The sequence below is a fragment of the Crocuta crocuta genome, unplaced genomic scaffold (genome assembly GCF_008692635.1).
Source record: "Crocuta crocuta isolate KB4526 unplaced genomic scaffold, BGI_CrCroc_1.0 scaffold149, whole genome shotgun sequence".
Lineage (NCBI taxonomy): Eukaryota > Metazoa > Chordata > Mammalia > Carnivora > Hyaenidae > Crocuta > Crocuta crocuta.
Window position 1 is genome coordinate 5,809,625 of NW_027551561.1, and position 9,049 is coordinate 5,818,673.

A 9,049-nucleotide genomic window follows, 5' to 3' on the forward strand; every position below is an offset into this window, starting at 1 on the left:
TCTCCATCCATCCACAGAATCATTTTCATCTTAGGAAACTGAAATTCTGTACCTATGAAACAATAATTCCCCATTCTTTTCCCCTCCCAGACCCCGGAGAATACCATACAATTTCTGTCTCTATGATTTTGACCGCCCTAAATACCTCCTACGAGAGGAGTTATACAATATTTGTCTCTTTGCCATTGGCTTACTTCATCCTCAAGATTCATCCATGTCGCTGCACATGTCCGGATTTCCTTCTTTTTCCAGGCTGAATACTATTCCGTGCTTGTGTGTGTACATCACACTTCCTTATCCGTTCATCTGTGGACACTTGAGTTGCTTCCATGTTCTAGCTGTTGTGAACAATGCTGTCCTGCACACGGGGGTACAAATTTCTCTTCAGGACCCTGCTTTCTATTCTAGATCAGGGTTTGTCCTGAAGTGCATTTAAGGCAAACTTAGGGGTGAAAAAAACTTGCGGTTGTCAGAGTTTTGGGAATTTGCGAATTGAGGATAAGGAACTGTGGGCTTGTACCAATTTATAGTCCCACCAGAAATGTGCGACTTCTCCTTTCCCCCGTCGTCATCAACATGGTGTTATCGGGCTTTTTAATTTTGGCCAATCTGACCCACCTGAAATGAGGTCTCATTAGTTTTGTTTGAATTCCCACGGTTACTCGTGAGGTTGAGCATTTTTTTGTTTCTTTCTGACCATTTGGTTTTCCTCTTCTGTGAATTTCATGTGTCTCCTAAATTCTTCCTTTTTATTGACGTATAGGGATTTAAAAATATATCCTGGATATGAACCAGTGGCAATAAATTACAAATGTCTTGTCTCTTCTTATTTATGGTTCCTTTTGTCATAACAGAATTTAAAACGTTAAGATAGTCAAATTCATCAATCTTATCCTTCATGATGTGGGTGGGCCTTTTGTGTCTTATTGAAGAAACTCTTCCTTATTTATATATTTATTTATTTTTTAATGGGTATTTATTTATGAGAGAGACAGAGTGCAAGCTGGGGAGGGGCAGAGAGCAAGGGAGACACAGAATCTGAAGCAGGCTCCAGGCTCGCAGCGTCAGCACAGAGCCCGATATGGAGTCTGAACTCATGAACCTCGATATCATGACCTGAGCCGAGGTCAGATGCTCAACCAACTGAACCACCCAGGCGCCCCGTTTAAGACATTCTTTAATAAAGTTCATGGTCATAAACATATTTTCATGTAGGTTTTTTTTTTAAGTTTTAAAGCTTGGCTTTTTACATTTAATTCTTTTTTAATTTGAGAGAGAGAGCACAAGCAGGGGAGAGGAGCAAAGGGAGAGGGAGAATCTTAAGCAAGGTCCAGGCTCAGCACAGAGCCTGATGCAGGGCTTGATCTCACCACCCTGAGAGCATGGTCTGAGCTGAAATCAAGATTCAGCCGCTCAGCCGACTGAGCCAGCTAGGTGCTCCACCAGATATACTTTTTAAACTAAATATGGGGTGCCTGGCTTACTCAGTTGGTAAAGCGTGTGACTCTTGCTCTCTGAGTTGTAAGTTCGAGCCCCGCACTGGGTGTAGAGATCACTGAAAAATAGAGTCTCACAAAAATAAATAGAAAATCTATCTGGACTCCTTGAGCAGAATTTGAGGAAGGGATATAATATTATATTTTGCACTTTAGTCACTTGTTCTAGTGTTGTGCTCCATGAGTCCCTTCTTCTCCCACTGATCTGTAGTAACCACGTCTGTGGTGGTCTGAGTTCCGATCAGCCCGTGATCCATCTCTGTGTCCTTCCTCCATTCAGTTCCATGCCGTCTTTGTCTACCTTTGCTACGAATAAATCTTTATACAGGCAGGACAACCCACTCCCTCCTCATTCTTCTGCAATAGTGTCTTAATGACTCTTGACCCTTTAGTCTTTTACTTTATTTTTTTAACAAAATTTCAAGGAAAAGGTGTCCATTTCTATAGAAAACAAAGTTGGATTTTGGTTAGTATTGTCCATGGGCCACAGTTTCCATGTTTGTTAGTAAGGAGGGAGGAGAACAATGTTTTCCTCAGAAGAGAGAGGGCAGTCACACCTCACTCATTCCAAGGTTACTTTTCAGCGACCTCCGATGTCTAGAAAACCAGAGAAAAGAAGAGGGCCAGAGACATCTCAGAAGCTACGGACACCCCGGAGCCTATGCAGTAAATCACACCCGTTCTCACAGAAGAGTTTCTCAGGCCTCCCTCAGCACCCATTTATTCACATTTACCGTAGTCACTGGTAAATGATGATCTGGTTTCCGAGCCTCCAGCAAATTCAGAGGTATGGGACACACAAGGAAAGAGTATGCTACTAACTCAGTCTGACAAAGAAAAGTCCAAATCCTCAGCAGATGGATGAGGGAAGATAAGAGGTCTGCAGAGTTCGGCTACCAACTTCTAGAACCTTCGAGGCACCGCTGGGCACTCAGGTCATGATCTTACGGCTCGTGAGTTCGAGCCCCGTGTCAGGCTCTGTGCTGGCAGCTCAGAGCCTGGAGCCTGTTTCGGATTCTGGGTCTCTCTCTCTCTCTGCCCCTCCCCAGCTTGAGCTCTCTCTCTCTTTCTCAAAATAAATGAACATTAAACAATTTTAAAAAAAGGCAGCTCCGTTCCACGTCCTCAGTCATCCAGGAGCCACCTTCCTTCACCTGGTGGCTTCCAGGCTGTTCTGGCTGTGGCCCTTCCAGTCAGAGGTGAGAAGGGAAAGTGAAGAAACTCAAGTGCAGCATTTCGTCCTGGGCAGGTGAGTGGGTTATGCACCGACTCCCTGCAACCCGGTCCCACGGGTGAGAGGTTGGCCCTGTGGCCCCACGCGGCTGCACAGGGGCTGGGAGACAGAATCCTTTCGTGAGTAAGCGGGTCACAGAGGGCCGTCGGAGGACTTTGGCTCCCTTTCGGAGTGAGACAGGGGGCCACGGGTGGGTTTGAGCCCTGCAATGACTTGATCTGGTCTGTGAAAGCCACATGGAGAAAGCCGAGGTGAGGGGAGAGTGGGGTCAAGGGCAAAAGCAGGGAACTCGGTTCGGAGGCCCCGCCTTTGGGTGGGGCTGACCTCTCCCTCCCTTGTTCCGTTTCCACGGCATTCCTGACACTTTCACACTTATCCCTTGTTTGTCTGCCGTCTTCCGGGTCAGTGTGTCCACAGTATCCGGCCCAGAACAGGGGCTGGGCGACGTCTGCTCCCAGCATGAGAGATGCACCCGAAATAACACGGGGTCACTGGCACATTGGCTGGGGTTCTTGGCCTGCAAGCCGCACAGACTAGATCTCGCTGTCAAAAGGGAAGGGAAGGGAAGGGAGGGGAGGGAAGGGAAGGAAGTTTGGGAGAAGCCCAGCACCCACAGGAAGCCTGGAGCACCAGCCTTGGAAGAAGTACCCGAAGCGAAGAGAAGGTCCTCCGCGGTCAGGTTCCCCTGCTGAGCTCAGGAAGCCACCTGCCTCTCCAGAAGGACTTCGGCCCCGTGATCAGGCTTTGGTCTCACTGGGGCGGAGGAAGAACTGTGGTCGAGAAAACCTCTAGCGATCCTGTTGGCTTCCACGAGGGCAGCAGAAGGTGCCCCGATTCGTGGTCTCAGCAAAGGCCTCACTCTTGAAGGCCAGGTCATGGGAAAGGAAACCAGGGGGCTGTCAGGGGAAGTGAATGTTGGGTGGCCAGGGGCCAGCACATGTCCGCTATGATTTCCCAGGGCTAGCGAAGCACAGAGGCATGACCTGTGGTCCATGGATGGTGATGGAGAAGCGCCTTCCTCACCTCTGCGTCCCTGTGTGTAACCAGGCATTCACTAGGTGCTCACCTAACGCTTGCCGGTGCCTGAATGATGGACCAACCAGCCAGGAAAGCCCAAGGGCTATGGGTGTCTCTTGAAACGTCCATTTTATGAATAAAAAGGGAGGGGATGAAATGGCAGCAGCCGCCATGAAAAGATTTGCCAAAAAGAAAAAAAAAAAGGAAGTCTTGGGGGGAGCAATTGTAGCCGTGTTCTTTCCAGCCTTTCCCAAAGGCCTTGTCAATCTAGCTCGGAGCCAGATTAATGTTTATTTAAAGCAACTGGCCCCATGCAGCTTGGCTGATGGCATCGGATGCAGTGGAGAGATTGGGCAGCAAGGGGTGCGTTGGGCTCCAAACCCTCCCAAAGCCAACGATCTGACCCTCCCATGGCATCCAGGAGTGGAGCCCAGCAGCCTCAAGGGAAGAGCCAAGCTATGTGTGATGTGAAATCCACTGGACCAGCCACCAAGAGGTGTTGCCAAGGTGCTCCTGGGCCCGGGACATCACGGAAATGTCCTTAGATGCATCACAGGGTTGGGGGGGGGGCGTGCAGGGGGGGGGGGGGGACTGCACCCTAAGCCCTCAGCCCAGGCGCCTCCAACCAGAGCGGAAACACACTTGTCAGGTCGTCCACGGTAGGCTCTGTTTGAATAAAGGATTCTTCTGCATAATAACAAGTGTGGGGTCTAGTTCACTGACCCAGGGCACACCCGTTTTATAAAGTGGTTTGATCTGGCACATGAGAAGGACACCTGTTAGTTCTGCAATGTCATTAAGCCTTAGTTTCCTCCTCTGTGAAATGAGCATAACATCAGGAGCTTGTGGAGAGAGTACATGGGTCAGGGCAGGCGGCTCGGATATTATTTTGCTATACTCACCAATGTTCACTTCTCGCCCTGTGTTTTTCATGCCCTTGCCCTCATTCCGGCGGTTTTGAGGGTTGAAGCAGAGTGGAGAGGAAGAGGAAGGGAGGCAGAAAAACCCTAAAGCTCCCTTGTCAACTGCACGTCAATCCATGGCAAAAAAAAAAAAAAAAAAAAAAAAAAAAAAAAAAAAAAGCTGTTTAGTTAAAAATGTTTAAAAGATAAAGCTCTTTGAAGAGCCTAAGCCGTTGGGGTGCCCGGGTGGCTCAGTCAGTGAAGGGTCCCACTCATGGTCTCAGCTCAGGTCCTGATCTCAGGGTTTCGTGAGGTCGAGCCCCTCATTGGACTCTGGGCTGACACGTGGAGCCTGCTTGGGATTCTTTCTCTCTCTCTGCCCCTCCCCCACTCACGCTGTTTATGTCTCTTTCTCTAAACGAATAAATAAGAAATAAAAAGAGCCTAGCCTTCAGGAGAACGGAGATGGTTTCCAGAGGTGATAAAGGGAGAAAAGAAGATTTGGGCAAGGGTTCAAACACTTTGGCCAGAAACAGGGGGGAAAGGAGACCCCCTTCCAGAAGCAGGAGCACAGTCTGCTCACCTGAAGAAGAACGACAAAGGGCAAGAGACCTGCAGCCCCTACAGCAGAAATTAGGAAGAGAGCAGGAGTCTGGGGCTAAAGGCCCGAGGAGGCATCTAGGCTGGGCCAGTGATCACAAACAGGGACACATGGGACCGAGGGAGGACCCGCGGACCACTCAAGGACAGCCTCAGAAGGGACCTGGGGATTCTTGTCTGAGAACCACAGGCCAGCTGCCTACCACCCAGCATTGCATTAAGACCTCAGAACTACAGGGGCGCCTGGGTGGCTCAGTCAGTTAAGCGACCGACTTCGGCTCAGGTCATGATCTCACGGTTTGTGGGTTCGAGCCCCCCATCTGGCTCTGTGTTGACAGGTAGCTCCGAGCCTGGAGCCTGCTTCAGATTCTGTGCTTCCCTCTCTCTCTGACCCTCCCCTGTTCACGCTGTCTCTCTCCCTCAGAAATAAATAAAACATTAAAAACATTAAAAAAAAAAAAAAGACCTCAGAACCATAGAAACTTCTGGAACAGATTCTCTATTTTCCCCGGAGCCTGATGGAAAAGGGACCGGAAGTGAAAAGTGAGGCATAGTTCTAGAAGACGAAGACAATTCTATTCCTTGCCACCCCGAGGTGTCTGGGCACTTAGAGATGAAGGGCTGGGATCCAGAGGGGACCCGCACGCGCACTTTGTCCTCGGCTTCCCTCCCAGTCTGTGCACAGGGCCCGCTGCTCTGCCTTTAACCCCAGCTCTGGCTTCCTCTGCAGGGCAGAGCCCCATTTTCCGACCGCTGTAAACACTGTGGGGCTGTTTACTTCCCCCTGTGGGTCCGTTAGACCCTTGCAGGAGCTGGGGAGGGGGCCGTGAGGAAAGAACAGCACAGGCTGGTCTTTCAAGGCGCCCCATGCCCCCCAACCCAGCCCTCCAGAGGGCCATGTGGCCTGATCCCAAATCTGCAAAGTGACCAAAGGGGAGGCGGAGCCTAAGGAGAAAACAGCGTCCAAGCATGAAAACGACTGGAAGTGTTTTCCAGACACCTTCTTCTTTGGGGTGATTTCCAAGGCCAACACGCCCTGCGGCCTAAGGCTCCCTGGACGTGCCTCAAGTGGCCTGGGCAATGTGCAGCCACTTCGTCTCTGGAACGTGCGTGTGAGCCTGCGCATATACACAGGGATGCGTAGGGACGCATGTATGTGAGCGTGGGTGTGTGTGGAAGTGCGGGTGTCTGTCCCGGGACGGGACCTCTCCCTAGACCTCCGGAGCTGGGAGGGCATTTAGCGACGTCCCTAAACCCAACCACTCCTTCCCAGGGAAACCAAGGCTCAAGGGACATGGCCTTGCCTGAGGTCACACCCTTCTCCAGAGGTCAAGGAGGAAGTGGCCTGGGACTCTGACGTGGTCTCACCCACTCTTCAGCGCTGGCCCCTCTTGCTTGGTGGAGGTCACAGCCACCGGAGAGATGGGGCGGCTGGCATGGCCCGCACCGGCCCTCCCCTCAGGCGGGCGCCGGCTTTATGGTTTACCCAGGTGATGGCATTGCGTTTACCCCTCACAGTCATCTTCCAAAAGGGGCATCTTCAGCCGGACTTCGCAGCTAAGCAAACCCGAGCTGATGTGTTTTACTTCCCAAGGCCAATGCTCGTTCTATTTATGAAATCTGATTGACATTTTTTTTAATGTTTCTTTATTTTGAGAGGTAGAGTGTGCGAGCATGCGAGCAGGGGAGGGGCAGAGAGAGAGAGAGAGAGAGAGGGTGCGTAGAGCCCGCCGATGCGGGGCTCAAACTCACAACGGTGAGATCATGACCTGGGCCAAGATCAAAGGCAGATGCTTAGCTGACTGAGCCACCCAGGCGCCCCATGATGAGCATTTCTGAGCACATACGATGTGCCAAACACGTCACATTTGTTAGCTCCTTTTGTGTTTATGGTGGCAGGCGCTATGATGACCACGTTATAAAGGAGTCCCTGAGGCACAGAGATTAAGTAACTCACTAAGATGAAAAAAGAAAAAAAGCAAGCTGACTCCAGGTGGCCCAGGGGACACAGGCATGGCAGTATCTGCTATCTAGAATTAGGCCCAAGACAAATGAATTAGGCCCAAGACAAATGAATTAGGCCCAAGACAAATTAGGCTCAACAAATGCTCATTTTCTTCCCTACCCTCTACAGATATTTCTTCTTTCTCCTGGCACCCCCACCCCCTCAGCCAGACATTCCTGAAAACCAACAGAGTCGGTTCCATTAAACGTCTGTCAAAGTGTGATTTGCCTTTACAGAGTCACAGAATTTTCATACTTAAAAAACTCATAGGTTAGAAAACTTGCTTTGTCAGATCACGACCCAAGTGTTACTTCACAAAAATCAGTCGTGGTGAACGTTCCTGACAGCAGAACCCCTGATAGCCAGAAGGTGGAAGCAACCCACATGTCCATCACTGGATGAATGGATTAAAAATTGTGGTATATCCATTCAGAGGACTATTCTTCAGTCATAAAAAGGACTGAAGTATTGATACATGCTGTATAGCATGGATGGACCTCAAAACATATCGCTAAAGGGGCGCCTGGGTGGCTCAATCGGTTAAACGTCCTGCTTCGGCTCAGGTCGTGATCTTGCGGTTCGTGGGTTCGAGCCCCATGTCGGGCTCTGTGCTGACAGCTAGCTCAGAGCCTGGAGACTGTCTTTGGATTCTGTGTCTCCCTCTCTCTTTGACCCTTCCCTGCTCATGCTGCTCTCAAAAATAAATAAAAGCATTTTAAAAATTGATTTTAAAAAACCCGTATCGCTAAATGAAAGAAGCCAGATACAAAAAGTCATATAATATATGATTCCATTTATATGACATTCCCTGAATAGTTAAATCACAGAAAGCAGATTTGTGGCTGCCAGGATGTGGGGGGTAGGGGTGGGGAGGGGAGGAATGGAGAGTGATTACTTCATGGGAATGGGCTCTCCTTGGGGGGCGATGAAAATGCTTTGGAACTTGATAGAGCGGATGGTTGCACAACATTGTGAAGATACTAAATACCAACGGCATTTTTTGCTTTAAATGGTCAATTGTATGTTACGTGAATTTCACTTGGATTTAAAACAATATCCCATGGTCATATTGTCCTGAAGGAACAGAGAGAAGAGTCAAAGGCAGGCCTCAGGTGAGCCGCACAGGAAACAGGAAAGCCACCTCCCTTGTCCAGAAAGTCCTGCCAAAGTGACCGCCAATGTCAACCCCAAATTAAGAGAGAACGATGAAATGAGCATTTTTTTTTTTTGTCTTTCAAACTGGAACGTGTTCTCACAGATAATACTCCACCTTGGCATGAGTATAGTGAAAAGGGAATTCTCATACACTTCTGGCGGGGAAAATAAATGACTCTTGGGGCCCCTGGATGGCTCAGTCGGTTAAGATCTGACTTTTGGCTCAGGTCACGATCTCGTGGTTTGAGGGCTTGAGCCCCGCATTGGGCTCTGCTGGCAGCAGAACCCGCTTAGATCCTGTTTCCTTCTCTCTCTGGCACTTCCCCCTTTCACACCCTCTTTCTCTCTCAAAAAATAAATAAACATTAAAAAGAAGAAAAAATAAGTCTTCCTTATTAAAAAAAATGTACCTGGCCATTCTGGAGGTAGGTTTGGGATTTTGTACTATAAGACTTTAGGTGGCTCAAGCCTTTTTAAACAAAACATTTCCTATCCAGTTTTTATGTGCGGGTGTAGTACCCAAGATGACATTTTTAGCTGGACCTTAAAGAAGGATGTGAAGTGGTCCCTGATCAGTGGTCTGATTTTTTTTTTTTTTTAAGAAAAAGTTCATACCTTTTGACTCTATCTTCTCTCTGGG